General features: G+C 30.9%; 1 protein-coding gene and 1 long non-coding RNA gene across 2 annotated transcripts in view; one reads left to right on the forward strand and one right to left on the reverse strand.

The window, feature by feature from the left end:
* The window catches only part of LOC107439676 (uncharacterized), a 45112-nt gene that overhangs the window by 12793 nt on the left and 12298 nt on the right, over nt 1-20021 (reverse strand). The window lies entirely within an intron of this gene.
* On the forward strand, nt 7404-19110 carry LOC147806573 (uncharacterized). The gene is made up of 2 exons (XR_015435971.1): nt 7404-7792; nt 10272-19110. It is a non-coding gene; the product is annotated as an uncharacterized LOC147806573 (long non-coding RNA).

Below are 20021 nucleotides of genomic sequence, written 5' to 3' on the forward strand. Positions count from 1 at the left end.
ACGGGGTAAGTAGCACTTACCTTAATTAATATAGAAATAGTTTTCTTCAGTTTTTGCTTAAAAATTGAAATTTGGCGCCCGAACAGGGACTGCCATTAAGCGGTAATAAACTATTATTGACATTTATTGACTTTTACCTGATAACGAAATGTTGCATGTTTGAAATAAGACATTAAACACCAATTTAAAGAAATTAAGATTAGCAATTAAGAATAACTATAAATTGACTCACACTTACAGAATGTCTGAAGAAGAATTGAATAAATTAAAACGGAAACGCGGCTTTGTAAGAGCTTCGGTGACAAAGATAATTACTAAAATCGAAACTGACATTCTAAAACCGGACATAAGTGTGGAAGATCTCGAAGAATCACTCGAACTTTTTGGTGAAAAAAGTGAGGAATTAAAAACTATTGATTCTCAGATTGAGGGCTTAATCAAAATCGAGGATATGGAAGAGGAATTTAACTGTATAGAAGAGTACAAAGAAAAAATAACTAAAACAAAATTTAGAACATTAAGATTTATTAAGAATTTAAACAAAGAACTTGATTTAAATAATTCCTTTCAAGAAGCTAATATTTCTCTAAATAGTCCCAATCAGAGTGACATTCAAACCATTGAAAGGGAACGCATAAAGTTACCTAAATTAACTATTCCTAAGTACTACGGAGAAATTTCTGAATGGTTAAATTTTTGGAATTGTTTCAATTCGTCAATTAATGAGAATAAGAACCTCAGTAAACTTGATAAATTCATTTATTTGAGATCATTTTTAGGAGGTCCTGCGTTTAATGTGATTGATGGTTTAGAATTAACCGCGGAACATTATGATCACGCTATTGATTTATTAAAGCAACAATTTGGCGATACAAATATTTTGATTAATGTACACATTGAAAATCTACTCCATACATGCCCATTAAAAAACTCTAATGACGTAAAAAACTTCAGGAACATTTTTAATCACATACAAAAGAACATTAGAAGTTTAGAAAGTTTATCTGTTAAAAAAGATAGCTATTCGAACATTCTAGTTCCCATTTTAACCAAATTGTTGCCCCGTGATCTACTACTAGAATTCAACCAAAGAACAAAAAATCCTCTTGTTTCTGAAATTGATGAGCTAATCGATTTTTTATCATCTCAATTAAAAGCCAGAGAAATGACTTTCTTAAGTTTGAGTACTTCTGTTTCGGAAATCAAAACACATGTTAGAATGAATCCTTACATTACTGAGAAGGAGTGTAGGCGCCAGCCATCGGCTTCTGTATTAATTAATGAGTGTTTTGAAGATCGGAAGAATGAGAAAGAGACTTGTCTATTTTGTAAATCTCATAAACATTACTCCATTTCTTGCACGAATAATAATTTGAGTTTGGAAGAAAAAATAGACATTTGTAAGCGGTCTGGCTCTTGTTTCCGATGCTTAAATGATAAAATAAAAAAAAGACACCTTTCCTCTACTTGTAAGGCTATCGTTAAATGTGAGATATGTTCCGGCAGACACGTCAGTATAATGTGTATGGGGAAAAGAAAAATAAATTCGATAGAAACAGGGGGGAAGGGGAATAATTCTGATCTTTCCCAAATGAAACCTGATACTGCCTGTGCTTTAAGTAACTCTTCTAGTAGAGAAAAAATAATGTTGCAAACTCTCATTGTAAGTGTTTCGGGAGGTAAACAAAAACATTTGATTAGGGTGATTATTGATACTGGATCTTCTTGTAGTTATATATCGGAATTTGCAGCGCGTAAGTTAAAATTAAAGAGTCTTGGGCAGGAAACAGTTGTGCATGGATTGTTCGGGGGGTTAAAGAAAAAAGAATCACATAAAAATTACACGATTAATTTTTGTAATGTGGACAATAGTTTTACTTATACATTAAATGTACTGGAACAAAAGACAATTTGTACCCCGATTCCAAAATTGGACAATAGGGAAATTATGAAGGAATTAAAAGGGCACGGAATTTATCCTAGTGACGTAACCGTGAATGAAACTTTATGTTTATTTGATAGGAATGCTAATGAAATTCACGGATTAATAGGTGCGGATTATGCTGGAGATTTATTTACTGGAGAAATTAAAAATATAACGAATGGCCTTGTTGCGATGAATACGCATTTCGGTTGGACCTTAATGGGAAGAACTGGAGAAAGTCCTATAACGAATGAAGTGCTTTTATCACTTCATGTTACTGACTTAAATATTTGTGACTTATGGTCACTTGATTCTCTGGGAATTACGGAACCGAATATTTCTCAAACGAGATCAGAAATTGAGGAAGCCGCGAAAGATCATTTTGTTCGGTCGTTAAGAAGGGATGAAGAAGGTAGATATGAAGTGTCTCTCCCCTGGTTAGAGGTTCATCCTGAATTACCGGACAATCGAAACCTTGCCGAAAAACGGTTAAAGTCTTGCGTAAAGGCGTTACAAAAACGAAACTGTTTACATGAATATGAAAACGTCTTCAGAGATTGGGTAGCCGAAAAAATTATTGAACCCGTTGATTCAGAGGAACTGACAAAAGATAAAGGTCATTATTTACCGCATAGACCAGTATTTAAAGAGAACTCCACAACTAAAATCCGACCGGTTTTTGATGCGTCTGCTAAGGAAAGAAATTCTGTGTCGCTGAACGATTGCGTTGAGAAAGGGCCGAATAATTTAGAACTGATCCCCAAACTCATTAACAGATTTCGTCAGGGGAAATTTGGGGTAATATCGGACATTCGTCGAGCTTTCCAACAAATAAACGTTGCTCCCTCAGATAAGAAATATCTGCGGTTCTTATGGTGGGAGGGAGGTGATCCAGGGAAACTAATTGTTTATTCACATTGTCGTGTAGTTTTCGGCGTAAATGCAAGTCCATTTTTACTCGCCGCGACTATAAATTATCATTTAGAGAATGTAGATGAAACCAAGAGAGACATAGCTTTAAAACTTAAAGATTCCATGTATGTGGACAATTGTGTTGCAAGTGTGAACACTATTGACGAGTTAAATTCTTTCATTACGGTGTCTAAAGAATTAATGGCATCAGCACAATTTGACCTAAGGGATTGGAAACATAATCGGCCAGATAGTGATGAGGAAACCTCAATTTTGAACTTGTCTGGAGATAACTATAAAGAAATCGTTTCAGTATTGGGCCTTAAATGGAATTTATACAGGGATACTTTATCTTGTGAGATAAATGAGGAAAATCAACCCATTCCGAGTAAACGAAATGTATTATCTATGTTAAGCCGAATTTTTGACCCTATTGGGTTTACAAGTCCTGTCACACTAGTTCCTAAATTAATCTTGCAGGAATGTTGGAAGGAGAAAATTAATTGGGATACAGGACTTCCGGATAATCTGAGGAATAAATTTCTAAAGTGGGCTAATGAATTAAAATATCTGAAAGAAATAGAAATCCCTAGAAAAACACCTGATCTAGATGAAAATTCTACTCTGCATGTCTTCGTAGACGCGTGCAAATCGGCTTACGCGGCTTCAATTTTTATTAGAAATGTTAAAGGGGGAATAGTTAACTGTCAACTCTTACAGGCTAAATCCAAGGTAGCACCCCTAAAATCGATAACAATTCCTAGATTAGAAATTCTCGCGTGTACCATTGGAGCCAGGCTCGCTTACACTGTAAGAGATGATTTGAATATGAAGAATGTGCAAACCTTTTTCTACACTGACTCAATGAACGCTTTATACTGGATTAAAAAGCAAGATAACTGGGCCACTTTTGTTGCTAACAGAGTCAATGAAATTCGAAAACTTACGGATCCGGAGGCTTGGCGACATATTCAAGGAAAGTATAATCCCGCAGATTTGCCCTCGCGGGGATGTAATTCTAAAGATTTATTGAAATCCCATTGGTGGGAGGGCCCCCAATGGTTAAAACTGCCATTCGAGAATTGGCCAGCTAGTGAACTTTCTCCGGATATTGAAGTAGTTCTTTCAGAAAGAAAACGAACTATATCCTCAGCCACAAATTTAACAACTAATACCTTTGAAATCTTCCAAAATGTGTCTTCCTTCAATAAAATTGTGAGAATCATGGCTTACGTCATCCGATTTTATAAAAATACTCTAAGAAATCATAGTGATAGAAAGAAGGGAAAATTGGAGGTAGAAGAGATCGAAGCATCTGAGAAGTTCGTTTTGAAAGAAATTCAAAGAGAATCTTTTAATGGAAAGATAAATTTTCGAACTGTGAAAGACAGCGATGGTCTCTTACGAGTTGAGACAAGAATAACATCGAGAAAAGACTTAGAAACTTTTAGATTCCCTATATTATTGCCTAGCAAGCATGATTTGGTGGAAAAATTAATAATGGACAAACATATTGAACTGAAACATGCCGGTGTTCAAACTTTGATGTCTCACCTCAGAGAGTCGTTTTGGATCATTAAAACCAGAAAGACAATTCGAAGCGTCGTAAGAAATTGCGTCAAGTGCAAAAGATTCTCGGTTAAGCCATTGGAAGCCGTAAGCATTCCACTCCCAGAAGATCGAGTCAGAGACGCAGCTATTTTTGAAATTATAGGTGTCGACCTGTGCGGACCTCTGCTTTTAAAAGGAGATAGAAAATGCTGGGTGGTACTCTTCACTTGTGCCATCTACCGAGCGGTGCACCTCGAAGTAGTATCGTCCCTGTCAACAGATTGTTTCATCTTGGCCCTTCGCCGATTTATTGCTCGCAGAGGACACCCGTCCACTGTATACTCTGACAATGGGACAAATCTTGTGGGAACGGCAAATCTTTTGAAGAACATTAATTGGAACGAAATTGAAGACTTAGCTTCAAGGAAACGAATTTCATGGAAATTTAATCCTCCCTCTGCCCCTTGGTGGGGAGGCTTCTTCGAAAGATTAATAGGAGTTTTGAAAGGCATCCTGAGAAAGGTTCTAGGACGAGCTTGTTTGAATGAAGAAGAGTTAGCTACAGTATTATGCGACGCGGAAAGTTTAATTAATTCCCGTCCTTTAACGTATCTTTCAGAAGATCCCGAAGATCTGTCAGCGCTCACGCCATCCATGTTTCTACAGGAAATTAAAGAAATTGGTGTTCCTGAACTTGACCTAATTGATTCAAAAAAATTGAACAAAAGATATTCTTATCGGTTAAAATTGCGACAAGACCTGCGAAACCGATTCAGAATTGAATATCTAGGTTTGCTTAAAGATAATTCTAAAATTAAAAGGGAGTCGTCTATCAAAGAAGGAGATCTTGTGCTAATCGGAGATTCCAACCATAAAAGAATACTCTGGCCATTGGCCAAAGTTGAAAGGACTTATCCAGGAAAGGATGGGAGAATCCGTTTAGTGGAACTTAAGACCCAATCTGGGAAACTATTAAGACCTATACAAAGACTTTTTCCGCTGGAAGTGTAACCATTTTGCTAATAATTTTATTTGTTTAGTTTTTTCAGATGGACCATATAGACTAAGAATTCTGTTTGGATTCGAAAATATTTCTTCGAATCCAAAGGTGGGAGATTGTCGAGAATTCCCACTTCTGCGCATGTTGTTTTGGTGCGCCCACAGCGCCACCAGTTGATGTTTTGATCTCAATCTGTGAACAAGCATGTTTAGCTCCGTACGATAATTAGATGTTTAATTGTTAATCCTTTTTTGTTTGTTATATTTCGTTATTAAAGTGATTGTCTTTAAAACATGTTAGTCTTTTATGACTGAGCAAATTGATATTTATTACCCTCCAAAATGTGGCAGTCCTGGAGAACGGGGTAAGTAGCACTTACCTTAATTAATATAGAAATAGTTTTCTTCAGTTTTTGCTTAAAAATTGAAATATGTCATAAGTGACAATAAATGTCACTTTTGTATATTAAAAAAAATTTTAAGCAACATGTACGCAAATTTTTTTTCAACTGTCAGCAGCTCTATATTAAACGCAATATTCTTCATTTGAAATTTCCGTTAACTAATAAAATAAGTTGCAATGCACATTGTTTTTATTAAATATGTTATATGCAGTGTTTTTCATGCTAATGAATTAAGTTTCCAATTGAGAATCATTGCTTTTAGTAGAAGTTTGCTGCTACAATTTTTGTAGCAGTAATTTTCAAGTTTTCTTTTTCAATTTAAAAATCTATTTTTAAATAAAATATTTAAAGACAATAAGACTGAGGAGGTATGTAATGAAAATAATCAAAAATTCAATATTATTTCACTTGAGCATCAGTGTTACAAATGGGCTATAATTTGAAATTTATCAAAAGAAATATAACTAAAAAACTATATTAACTTGTATAGCCGGAGTACGGATTTACTAAAAATTTTGCCCTGTGGAAACTTCCTCAGTACTTCCTTAGGAGACTGCCCGAGGAAAGCCGTCGGAAAGTATGTGACCTTGAAACTTCCTAACCGTTCTTCCTCGGCTGCTCCAATCGAGTGACTTTCGGGACGCCCGTCGGAGGGACTGAGGAATTGAAAGGTGCGGACATTTTGCATTACTGAGGAGCTCCGCGGGAGGAATTCTGGAAAAGTCGGGATCTCCGGGGGAGGGTGAGCGATTCCTCCGTGGGAGCGACTACGGAAGAATTTTTGCTATATGGGTACTTACCAATATAAAAAAGTTATATATAGATACTTTATGTTACGTACTTACTTTATGTTACTAAAATGTCTAATATAAAAAAAATCAAATTATTTCAGTAATTGAGTAGTAACTAAGTAGGATTTCTGTTTTTCGAAATTTTAGTTTGCAAAATAAAACGAAATGTTCATCAAAAAAATTACAATAAAATAAATGAGAGTTGTTTGATTACTTCTCTCTTGATTACTAACTCGCAGAACATTTGTAACTATTCATACTTCTGCTGCAGAACAATGAATACAACAATTCCCCTTGCTGCAATTTCGAGAAACTAACCTTTTAGAAATCTCGGGCATTTCGGTGTTACTTTATTGAAATTACATACATTTGAAGACTTGAGTGCTCAATTTAGGCTATTAAACCTTAATCAAGTAGAAGGACAGATAGAACAGTTTAGTGAAAGACATCACGATGTTGTAGTTCATTTACGTCACATTAGAGCTGCACAATAGGCTTTTGGTGACGGTCTGGGAAACATCCATGAGAATGACCCTAAGACATGCCATCACAATTTTGATCCTTTGCAGAGGGGATGGCACGATCTGCACGCGAAGTCGAGCACTTTACGGTAGAACAGTTTAACGAGGACCAATACCGCACACCCTCGGTCCCTACACAGACTGATCCAAGTGGTCACCCACCCGAACACTGATCGCAGCCAGTGATGCTTGAAGCACATCACGAAGAATGCATTGAGGGTTACGGTGGGGTACGAACCTGAAATCTTCACGATTCGCACAGCCTATTGCGGGTGATACCACTCGGCTAGGGAGGCCCCTTTTCAAATTTAAATTTTTGTATAAAACAATCGTTATCGGCATTTTTATGGAGTATATATATTTGTCCGATGTCGAGAGTTTGTTCCTCTGTCCTAAGATTTTGCGACCAGGTTGTGACTGTCTTGAATTTTTCCACCGAAATTGTTATTTTTTCTAATAAGTGGTTGTAGTTATATACGATAATTTTGACGTTTTTTCCTTATATTCAATGTATATGGTGTACGCATGGTGTTTTAGATTAGTGGTTTTGATCGAACTTTATGTAGTTTAAAAAATGAAAAGGTATCTGACAATTTATCCAAAATCGAAAATTCCGTTGCATCTTCCAGATAGCAGATGTAATTTAAAATTTGCCAGTGCGAATGTATATTTCAGCAACATCCTTTTCCGGTAAGTGATATATTCAATTAATGATTTTCAAAAAACTTTTCGCATTTTTGTTTAAATGATAATTTAAATAATTTACTGAATTGTTTTCATTTATTTTTCTCACTGAGGCCTTTTTACTAACAGGCAACTTTAAAATAGCTGAATATTACAATTAAATTCTAATTTAAAAGACGATGACAAAAGACAATAAACGATAAAGCTCTACGTTGCACTGTGGGCCAGAAGATTATCTTTGGCCAAAAGAAAAAAATTTATTTTCAACCAGAATATGTGTAGGCAGTTTCAATATATCCCAAATTAAGTATTCATAATCTTTCCAAATATTATAATTTACTTTTTGGACCGACGATAGTACAATTAAATGAAAAATATGTTAACACAAATTGTTTTAAGTGTAACTTTAAAATTTTTATTTCAGAAATATGTATAGGAATTTTACCTTACTGTTACATTTTTATCAGAGTAATTAGTTAGTGTTAAATTAATACAATTTTTCAATTTGTTGGATAAGTTGATACTCTTGACAAACTTATAGCTTATATCTTATCATTTGACATTTTACAATGTTTGATTGACTTTCGAAACTTATCTCCAAAAAGTTTCACGAGGTAATTATGTAAACTTTTTTTGTTTTCTTTGATGTTTCTTTCGAAAAAACATGCCCCATTTTGCCCGTATTGCAAAGATGGACTAAATATACTGAAAAACAAGTTATGTTTTTTTTTTCTTCAGGTTATTGCGTTATTTTCTAATTAGAGTTATTTTGTAACATTATTTCGGGAATATAATTTGCTTTTCATTTATAATATAAAATTACGAAAATTATTATATTTTCATTGCTATAGTCAATTATTTAAACGTACTGTATTTTTACTTTTGCTCGCCATATTTCAGCCGCCATTTTGTTTCATAATTGTATTTTTGAGTTCAACTTTATATTGCTTTAATGTCGTCGTCTTGCATTGAATCCTGAATTTATCAAAAACTGTCATTAAAACAAATTGTGATAAATTTTATTCAAAATATCGTTAAAAATTGAGTAGAAAGAAAATAAAATCTGCAGATTTAAATAAATTTATAGCCTTCATGCACAACGTTTGTACGCTTAAAGGAGTGGCTTAATAAGACATATTTCAAAAATACTGAAAGAATGTAATGGCAACGTGGCTATTCCTTGAGTTTTTTAAACTAAATTGTTTCTTGGATCTAGCACTGGCTTTTCCGGTTTTTATAGAACAGGTTTCTTTAGAAATGAGGTTTTCACTCGAAAAATTAAACTTAAAGCAAACAAGTAAAAATTAAAAAATGGTGTCTTTTTACTATTTCAATTAAAACTATGTGCTTATTAAATTATAATGTGCTTATACAAGCTATATACTTATAATTGCACATGTGCTTATTATACTTTGTACAGTGATCTTAGTAAGAATCAATTTTAAATATGATAATTAAACAAATAGGTAGCGAAATTAAACACAAACTTATGCTCTTAGAATATTCCTTTTTATAGATTTGTGATCGAAATTTGGGTGGTACTCAATCTCAAAAATCCTTTTAATGTTTTCTTTTGGGTACATTATCATAGGTAAAGTTAATTGAAAACTTTTTGTGCATAATAGTTTTGAAAACTAGTGTATCATAAGATAATCTTATATAACCAGGGCCTGATTATGGCCTAGGCCCAATAGGCACGGGCCTACACTTTCTGGGGGCCTCAAAAATTAGTAAGAAATCCACAATATTTCATTAAAAAAAAATACTGAAAGAAACAGTATCTTAAAAGGCATTTTTTGTTACAAATTTTCTTTATATTGTGATAAACCAAACTCGTATAAACATTGCACTAATCAATTTCGAAAGTACAGCTGAATTTTTATTGGTCCAATCTTTACTCCAATGACTTAAGCAAATGCAACTAGAATGCATATTCGCAAAGTCACTTATAAATGATGGAAGACTGCAATCTTTAAAATAATTCAGCTAATCAGTGAATTTAGCAAAAATCACTCAATTGTTGGTAGTCAACTATTTTTATGCAACATTGTTTTATATTTTGCTTTAATAATTACATGTTTAAACTTTATCTTAGAAAAATAATCTTCAATTGTCAACTTTCAAAATTTTTTAGAATGTTTCTCTTGAATCGTGCAGTTCAATAGATTCTTTTTATAGTTAGAACTACTCTCCAGAAATTTAATTTCAAAATATTTTGTTAGGGGCCCTGAAAATGTTGCGGACCTTGGGCCAGAATTTGTCTTGATCGGTCCCTGTATATAACGAATAGCTTTGAATATGTTAGTGGTTGAAAAATTCGGTACAAAAACAAATTTTTATTTTAAACTCAAACTTTAAAATACAAAATTTAAACTAAATCGATGGAATAGTGATACATTTTTAAGAAAGTTTTACGAATTAAGATTTTTAAACTATACATGGATTAAGTTTTTCTTCGTGACTAATGAATGTCCTTTTCTTACAGCAGGAGTTTCACTTCTATTTCCGTTAAGAGTGCAGTCACTAGTTCTTCTACCGGAATCACCCAGAAGTATGCCTACCTCTGAATTCCCGTCGATAGACAGAGCAACTACAACAGAGCAATAGTTTATGGAAGTCTACTTGCAATAAAGTTTTGCCACACCCTACAATAAGTTAGTCTATACTTTTCTTCGAACTTAAAAATTATTTCGCAGCTGTATTGATAAATTCTTTACAAAACTTTGTTTTAGAGAATTGACAACTATTTCAAAATATTTATTCAAAATATACTATTTCAGTTGATGTTTTTTGTACAGTATAAAGTTCGGTATAAAGTACGGAGGCAAATATGTAACTCGAACTAATTGTTTCCTGTTTTGATCTACATATCAGTATGCTTCTGCCTTTTTATCAGTACAGATCGAGTTAAGAAATGAAAAGGAAGTCAAATAACTGACAGTTAAAGAGTTAAACACATGCATTCTTAATCCTGTAAATTAAGCCGTATCTATTCTAATGTTAAAATCTGTTAAAATTATTGAAACTTTAAATCTATGCCTTTTTTAAAAATTTAAATGCTTTTTAGTAATGAAATCTTTAATTTGCAAATAGTTTGACTGAAAATCATAAGTTGGACTTCTATTTGTTTTTAATATTAGTGGTTTAAGTCTTAGTTAATTCTACGATAAATGCTGGAAGGAATAGTAATATGAATTGGCGCGTTGAAACTGTAATCTATCTTAATTTCAACGTTAAAACCATTCAGTCTTCATAAACAGTTGAATAAGCAAAGTAATTTATAAGTTTAAATAAAAGTTTAAAAAAAATTGCAAATCTTAAATTTTAATTTCTTTAAAAATATAAAAAATCTAAATGTTTTCAAAGCTTGAAACGGGAGAGATAAAAATCTTAATATGTTTTTGCATTTAAAGATGCAGGCTGGGTAAAATTTCTAAATCAAATTTTTCTGAAAAGTGAATTTAGATTTACTGGTTCTCTAACTTAAATCCAAAATTCCAACTCAATGTGGCATTGTTTCTTTTTATTTTAAATGTGGATACAGACTAATAAATTGCTGCATTAAACGGAAATTTACTATAGAGAAGTAAGTTTAAAAATTGTGATTCCATAGTAAAATATAATGGTTATAAGTAATGGGAAAAACTAAAGGGATAAAACTTAAATTATAAAAATAGAATAATAAATTTAAAAAATAGATAAACTTACTATTAAACAGTAAAACGGTAGAGAAATACAATATATAAATACGTTCACCGTAAGGGATAACAAAATTCAAATTTTCCAAGGGCTAGAAACCACTTTTAGTAATCTATATTGTGTAATCGGCAATCGAATATAAAGTATTAACATTAATAAAATTACATAATGGTTATTTAATATTTTCAATATTAAAAATGACCATCAGTCCGACTAAACTAAATGATCTAAAACATTTAGATGTTTATTATTTAAACAGAGCAGAAACATTTTAACATTTAGATTAGAAATCTACTGTAATCTGGAAATTTCAAACATTATCTTCATATGTTTTCCTTGTTTCTGCGACTTCCCAAATAGTTGGCAGTCGTAAATTTCTTAGATTCGCAGAAGTAATTTTAGTTTTAACAGACCCCTCCTTTTTTAAGTCTTCGACACAGAATTTTCATTAAACCAATTTGCACTTTTTCATTTTGTATTTAAGCCAAAACAAGTGACAAACGTATTTAGCTCTTTAATAATTTATAGTTTTAAAATACAGCGTAAAACACCGGTGACTTTTTGGCGACTCACTGCTCAATACGACTCACTTCTAGATCTAAAAAGGTTATTCATCATTAAAAGATCCTAAATACACTTGATAAATTTTTCAATAAGATTTTTTTTGTATTTTGTGAAGTATTTATGTAATTCCAATAATCTAACATATTTATTTCGTAACTAGTTTACTTTTTTTCCCCTTGTAATCAGCTTCAAAAAATAGATATGGGACGCAAGTAAATATCGGAAGAAGCTTAATAAAAACGATTACTTAATAAAACGTCGGCGACATACTTAACAAAACACTAGAAATGTAAAACTAAACACACGGATATTTTGCAACCACTGATTAAATAACTAAGAGCTACAGTATCTTTACTTTCAATGTAATGTCTAAGGACGAACTTTCTAGTGTTCTGCACCACTTAAGTTTTCATTCTAAATTCGAAGCTTCGGAAAGGGCTAATAAAGTGTTTAAGAATATTCTAGATCATTCATTTTTAAATCAAAATTCTATTTTTTCTGTCTAAAAAAAGTTTAAAGAATTACCGTGATTTATCCTTATTCTAAGCACCACAGTGACTTGGCGTTTTTTTTCCACCTCCACGTGTAATAAAAATTTATTTGCTCTCATGTTAAAGTCTTCAAAGATTTAATAGAACCTGAAAAGCTTTGCAAGTGGATAATTGTTTTAAGTTAGTAAATAAAGAAATTTTTAATATTTTTGTTTAACTTTAAATCTTTTGGCGGCGAAAGAAAATATTGGCAAATAAGGGAAAGTTTGAAGTGAAGACTGAAAAAGATGAAATAAAATTGCGTTTTATGTAAATATCTCAACAAGACCCCTTAATGTTTAGTTGGATTTTTAAGTTTCTAAACATATTTAGTTTATCTGCGTAAAGTTTAATTTTTACGTCCCTTATGTTTCAGGTAAAAGTATTTAATTTTTTTTTTTTTTTTTTTTTTTTTTTAATTTAAACGACTTAAAACTCCTCATGCACCACAAAGTATAGCATGAGGCTTACAGTTGTAAGTAAAAAACAAAAGGAGAAAAATTTACAAATTTACGTTAGAGACAAAATTCCGCAAGGCCGCAAGGCTTTTAATACTTTTGACCAGTTCTGATAAGACAGGTGGCCAACAAATTGAAAGACGTCTCAAATCAGTCTTTAAATTCATATATTCAGTCTATAAATTCATAAAAGTATTTAATAGGGGGAAATCTTTATAAATTAAAATTCTTATAAAGTGGCTTCTGATTCTTCAGAAGAGATTCAAATCTTATTTCGCTCGGAATAAATTACTAACAAGTAACTCTATAACTTATTTTAACAGAAACCTAACACTAACTTACTTCTGAAGCAAAATAAGATTTGATTTGCGTGGAATATTTAACATAGGATTGGAATCCGGATTTCTTATTATAAAGAAAATGAATTATAAAAATTGCTGAATTTTGTAAGTTTTGAAGATTATGAATAACAGATTATCTGTTCCTTTCCAAACTATATAGTTACAATATCTAGTTTAAAGTAAATATTTTTAGAAATGACTAAAATATTGATTCTCTTAAAAATGCTTAGGTCAAAATTAGATCACTAGCCTTTATAAATGGTGTTGGATAATCTCAAATTTTGAACCAGTTTTAATTTGTAAGAATGTAAAATTATTCTGTAATTTTAGATTTTTATTTAAAGGTACTGAATTATCTAATGTACTTTACTATTTTTTGTTGAGAAAAAAAAAAGTGGAGTTCTAGTCACTGTGGTCGTAGTAGATATGTTATTCTTAAATTTTTTCTTTTAAGTTCAAATTTCTTGGTCTTTTATTTTCAACAAAAACATATTGTAGATAATGAGACATTTCTACGTCGTTGCTTATACGAAATTTAGAAACGATTAGGAATAATGAAACACTTACAGCCACAATACAGTTAAATAATATCGATGAGTCTAAAATTTTTGAATAAACTCTGTAGTAGTACAATATTAGTCTCAGAATTTTATGTTTAGAACTTATAAGCATGATCTTAAGCACACAAATTAAAGCAAGTATAATTGGCTAAAAAAAAAGTAAAGTAGTTAAGACAGTGTCTTTGATCAGAAATTTGCTTCCCAATCACCGAACTTAATTTTAAATGTCTGTTTTTCATAATTTAAAGAGTCCATAACTTCAGTTTAATTCGAAAATTACTTATGACTTTTTCTCCTAAAAACCAGTAATCATATTGACTTCACAAAGATTAGTAAAAATATGAAATTTTTATCTCCAGAAATGTATAGGTAGAATTTTCAGGATTTCAAAAAATCCGGAATAAGCCTTTGTTAAAGGACGAACGCCAGTTTCACAGAACAATATTTATATAGGATTCTCCTTTACATATTTTTGAGAGCGAGGTTTAAATGAGCTTTTTAATTTCTCTTTAATTCAAATTTGAAGTTTCTGCTATAGTGACGGGTATCTTAAGAAAAGGTTGCTAAGTACAAGTGTTTGGGTACTGCTATAAAAATTTTATTAAGTAGAATAAAATTTTATTTTAAATCAAACATGAGCACGCACTGATTTTGCATGAAAAGCAGTGTTTTTTCAGAAACTAGTGTGGGAAGTGTGCTGACTATTTTCCGCAGAACAGAAGCTTTACTGTCAAAGTATAAACTGTTATTTTAAATACGAGCTTTCAATTAACTTTTACTAAAACAGAGCCTTGAAAAAGCAGGAATTACGGTAAAGTTTTCGCTGAGTTTGTGGCATTAAATAAGAGTAGAAGTTATCTAAATCTCACATTTAAAATCTAATCTCAAATTTTAATTTCAATGGGCTTTTTGACGTATTAATGAAATTTAGTTTGCATTAAATAAAGGAATTTTTTTTAAAAGAAGCAAAATTATGAAGTTCAATTTATGTGATTCAGTCATTGGTTTTGCATATCGTTTCAAATCTCCAACTGAGGCACTTTACATATTGAATGTGTAACAGATTATAAGGTATTAGTAGTTTTTACTGATTTGCTTTAAAATACTGTTTTTAAAAGAAAAGGTATGAATTTTATCAAAAGGATTCAGCGTAATTGTAATTTTTCAAAATTTTAACTTTTTTAAACATTCTGTAATTTATAAATTTATATTAATGTTCTTTCCTTGCTATAAAGAAAGATAATAGAACGAAAATGGGGTATTGTCAATAGATCTAAGGAATTAAATTGTATAATACAAAGTAATCTGTTTCCAACTCAAATTATAACTTTCAGTCAATGTTCAATTTGTATTTTCAACATCTCTGTTTTTTCCATTTCTTATGAATTTTGCTTGTTAATGTGCGACCTATAAATGTTGTGTAGTTAAAAATTCTGTTAAATGTGTAGATTACTGTCTGGAGGAAGACCATAATTTGTATTAAAGTTTATTTTGTACTTTCTTTGAATGCTGTGGAAATTGCTTAATGTTTTCAATGGTTTGAAATGCTTGTTTTCCAGTACGAAGCGCCTTTTCTTTCAGTAGCGAGAACTTAGTTTTGTTTAAATTATCCATTTCATCTATTAGTTTTTCAAATGCTGAATCCTCTTTAAATGTTAAATTAAAGAACTAAAATTTAAAGGGACTTTATAAATCTTTTTTCTTTCGAAAATAACTAATTTTCTACATTTAAATTAGCTTCTATTTCTAAATAGACCCGATAAACGTTAATAAAATTTAATCTTATAAATCTGCTTTATATCCCAGAGATTGTCTCTAATATAGTAATGAAAATTTTTTTGCGTTACTTAACAAGATGTTTCAGAAAAAGTCATTAACTATTACTGCGATTAATTAAGGAAAGATGGATTATTTTAACTTTTAGTGCAAATGAATAGCCGTTTCGTAACTCTTAAATTACCACGCGTTTCTCCTTAATTTCTATAAAATCTTTTCCGAACATATCTTTTTAGTTTGATCTAAAGGCGAAAATTCCCGTAATATTTTTTTAGTGCGCAGCATTTGCATTAGATGGAAAAGAAACGGCGAAAACTCCAATGGTTAGCCAAACTATCAGATCCTAAATTTTTATTACTGAAAGCAACTTTTCTTCCGTTGAAAGAAAGTCTAAATTTAGAGAATTTCATACCGAAATGAGAATTGCTGAATTAATGCAACATAGGACAATATAAAACTGGAACTTGCAAGTAATGATCAGAAGTTTTGAAGTGACTGGGAGAATGTGATGCATGAAGTGGAAGTGGTAGACGGCCGCTACCACTTTTGCTTTGTGTTTCACACTCTTTCAGCCGTTTCGGAACTTCACGATTCACTTACTCAAATTTCTGTCTTTGGACAAGTCGGCTTCGTGCTGTGTTAGGACAATATGAAACAGAAACTTGCAAGAAATGATCAGAAGTTTCGAAGTGACTGGGAGAATGCGATGCATGAAGTGGAAGTGGTAGACGGCCGCTACCGCTTTTGCTTTGTGTTTCACACTCTTTCAGCCGTTTCGGAACTTCACGATTCACTTACTCAAATTTCTGATTTTGGACAATTCGGCTTCGTGCTGTGTTAGTTTTCATATTTCGTAGAAGTATGAAAACAAATGTTCAAGGGATAGAGCGCTTGCCTCTTATTTAGGTGACTCGAATTAAAATCCCAGAGATGATGATGACCTGGTCGATTTGAATTGGGCTTGCGGCTCTCCCAGACTCCAGTTTTAACGTAAAATATACTCGGTGATAAAAGGGATCATGGGTTTGAATCCCCTTCTCAGGCTACCTATTGGAGATTTTCGTTGCTTTTTGTCTATTTGCATATGCGGATAACTTTACTGTAACGTTAAAACTTAACAAAAATTCGGTTAGATCTTCAAAAGTTCGGTTAGTTACCACCCACGACTATTTCAGAGCTTGATAAACGTTTGTCTTTTGGGTTTGGTTTCAAATTACGAAGCTACAAAGTTTAACATTAATAGTTAAAACCCCGAAAATTTTATAAAATGAAATTAATAAATTAAGAAGTGATAGTTTATTTTAAATTTTAGTTGGAAAGTAATCGAAATATCACTTTTAACTGAATTAAATTTAATAAATTTAGTCAATAAAAAAATCATTTTGTTTTAATGCATGGAAAGCTTGCAATTTATTTTTACTAATGTTTAATTCGAAAAAGTAGGAAAACAAATTTAAATAGAATTTTTTTTTTCTGTTTCCCTAATTCTGGTTTTTGAACGAACTTTAAATTTTAGTTCTTGTAAACTGTAAAGTTTTCTCTTAAATCATCATTTATATGTAGTAGTGCTAAATTTCATGTATAACTAAATTTAGCATTTACGTGTGAATTTTCGTTTGAACTCTGTTTGGCAATAGAAATTTTTTCATTGGTAGTCCTGTATATTAGAACTTGTACTGTATGTATGATGGAATTTGTGAGCGGTTTATTTCGATGTTATAATTTGTGCCAATTTTTCTCAGTTTTGATGTGCATTTTTAAAATGAGGAAACAATAAATTAGTCTTGTAAGTATTGATCTGCATTTAATGCTGTTTCTTAAAATGAAACTGTCACTTTAAATACGAGCTCTTCAATTAACTTTTATTAAAACTGAGCCTTAAAAGCTAGAATTGCGGGAAAGTTTTATCTCAACTGTGGCATAAAATAAGAGTGAAATGTATTCTAAATCTCACATTTAAAAAAAAATCTTGATCCTTTTAATGTAATTTACTTTTTTAAATAAGAATTTTTAAAAAAAATATGAAGTAAATTTATTAGATTCAGATCATTGATTTTACATATGTTATTTCAATTCTTCAATTGAGGCACTTTACATATTGAATGTGTAACAGATTATAGGGTATTAGTAATGTTTCTACAGATTTTCTTTAAAATACTGCTTTTAAAAGAAAAGGCATGAATTTGATCTCACGGATTCAGCGTAATTGAAATTTTTCAAATCTACCTTTTTTTTAAACAGCCTGAAATTTAAAAATTTCTATTGTTCTTTCCTGCTATAGAGAGATGATAGAACAAAAATGTGGATATTCAATACAGATAAGGAATTAAGTTGTATAATCCAAAGTAAATAAGTTTCCAATTCAAATTATAACTCTCAGTCAATGTTTAATTTGTATTTTCAACATCTTGTTTGTTCTTTTTGTTAATGTATGCTTATTAATGTACGACCTATAAATGTTGTGTTGAACCAAAAATTCGGTAGAAAGTAAATCACTGTCTGGAGGAAGACTTAAATTTGTATAAATTTATTTTATAATTTCATTAAATGTTGAGGAAATTGCTTATAACAGCAAATGGAATTAACAATTGCTTTCAGTATGAAGTCTTTTTCTTTCAGTAGCATGAACTTTATTTAGTTTCAATTATCCATTTCATACTCTAGTTTTTTTAAAAATGCTGAATTCTTACTACATGTAACGTTAAGACTTAACTTTGAAAAACTAACCGAACTTTTATCACTCAAGACTTTTTCAGAGTTTGAGAAACGTATGTCTTTTGGGTATGATTCAAAATTACGAATTTTAACATTGATAATTAAAACCCCGAAAATTTTATAAAATGAAATTTGTAACTGAAATTAATAAATTAAGTGATAGTTTATTTTAAATTTTAGTTGGAAAACAATCGAAATATCACTTTTCACTGAATTAATAAATGTAGTCTCTTAATAAAAATCATTTTGTTATAATGAGCATAGAAAACTTGCAATTTATTCTTGCTAATCTAATATGTTTAATTAGAAAAAGTGCGAAAAGAAATTCATTTCAATAGAATTTTTTTTCTGTTCCCCGAATTCTAGTTTTTGAACGAACATTAAATTTTAGTTCTTGTAAACTAGGGAACTGTAGTAAAGTTTCTCTTAATTGATCATTTATATGTAGTTCATCACAGTTGTATGTATAACTAAATTAGTATTGACAAATGTGAAATTTTGTTTGAACTGTTTGGCAATAGAAATTTTTTAAGCATTGGTAGTCTTGTATATTAGAACTTATACTGTATATATGCTGGAATTTGTGAGCGGTTTATTTCTATGTTAAAATTTGACAAATTTTTCTTAGTTTTGATGTACATTTAAAATGAGGAACTAATAAATTAGTCTTGTATGTATTAATGTGTATTTAATGTTTTTTTAAAACATTCAGAAATCTTACTTCCGTGGTGTCGTTTCAAATAGCATTTACTCTTTTACTTTTAGTCTTTATTTTAAACTTGTTTTATTTTCCTATTTGAAACACTAGTAAAAATAAAATTGCTAATCCTAATACCAACTGCACAATTCGTTTAGCTTATTTAAGTAAAAAAAATCTGATAAAAACATGTTTAGAGTATAAACAATTTTTTATGGGATCTTCTTAGCCCTTGCTTAATCTCAAATTTTATATTGTAAAGGAAATCTGGAAAGTATGTGGTAGATCATAAATTCAGTTGATGCTAAATTCACTTTTTCTCATTTATCCTATATCTATCTTTTAAGACTATCTAATTTTACAATCTTTGGCAAAATTTTGATAAAGTTAATAATTAGTGTTACATGTAACTTCATTTAATACAAGTGAATTTTTAATTTATCGTTCTTTTAATTGATAAATTTTCAGACACGTTGGTTCCATGTTGAACCAAAATAAAGATCCCTTAACCAAAATACTGTATACTAATTTAAACTATCAAAGGATTAAACTTGATACCACGTAAGATTTCGTAAATTTTGAGCGTATTGAACAGTTCATAATGTGACAAAGCATAAAACATCACGCAAATAACTTAAAATCACATAGATGATTATTCGATGCGAATCAAGCATCTGCAGTATTTTGTTAGGGTTGAATCTGTTTTTGAGATGAATTTCTGAAATTGTATATACCTTAAATGTTTTTAAATAAATAAGTTTGAGTTGAGTTTATCCTCAAATTGAAATTTTTTTTTTCAAAATGCATATTGCAATAAGTCATTCAGCTATCGTTTTGTAATTACTTTTGATAAAAATTTCTTAAATTCCTAGGATTTTGTGTCCTTTCAAAATTA

Source organism: Parasteatoda tepidariorum, chromosome 8 (assembly GCF_982258835.1).
Source record: "Parasteatoda tepidariorum strain Cologne lab strain chromosome 8, Ptep-v5.0, whole genome shotgun sequence".
NCBI classification, from domain to species: Eukaryota; Metazoa; Arthropoda; class Arachnida; order Araneae; family Theridiidae; genus Parasteatoda; species Parasteatoda tepidariorum.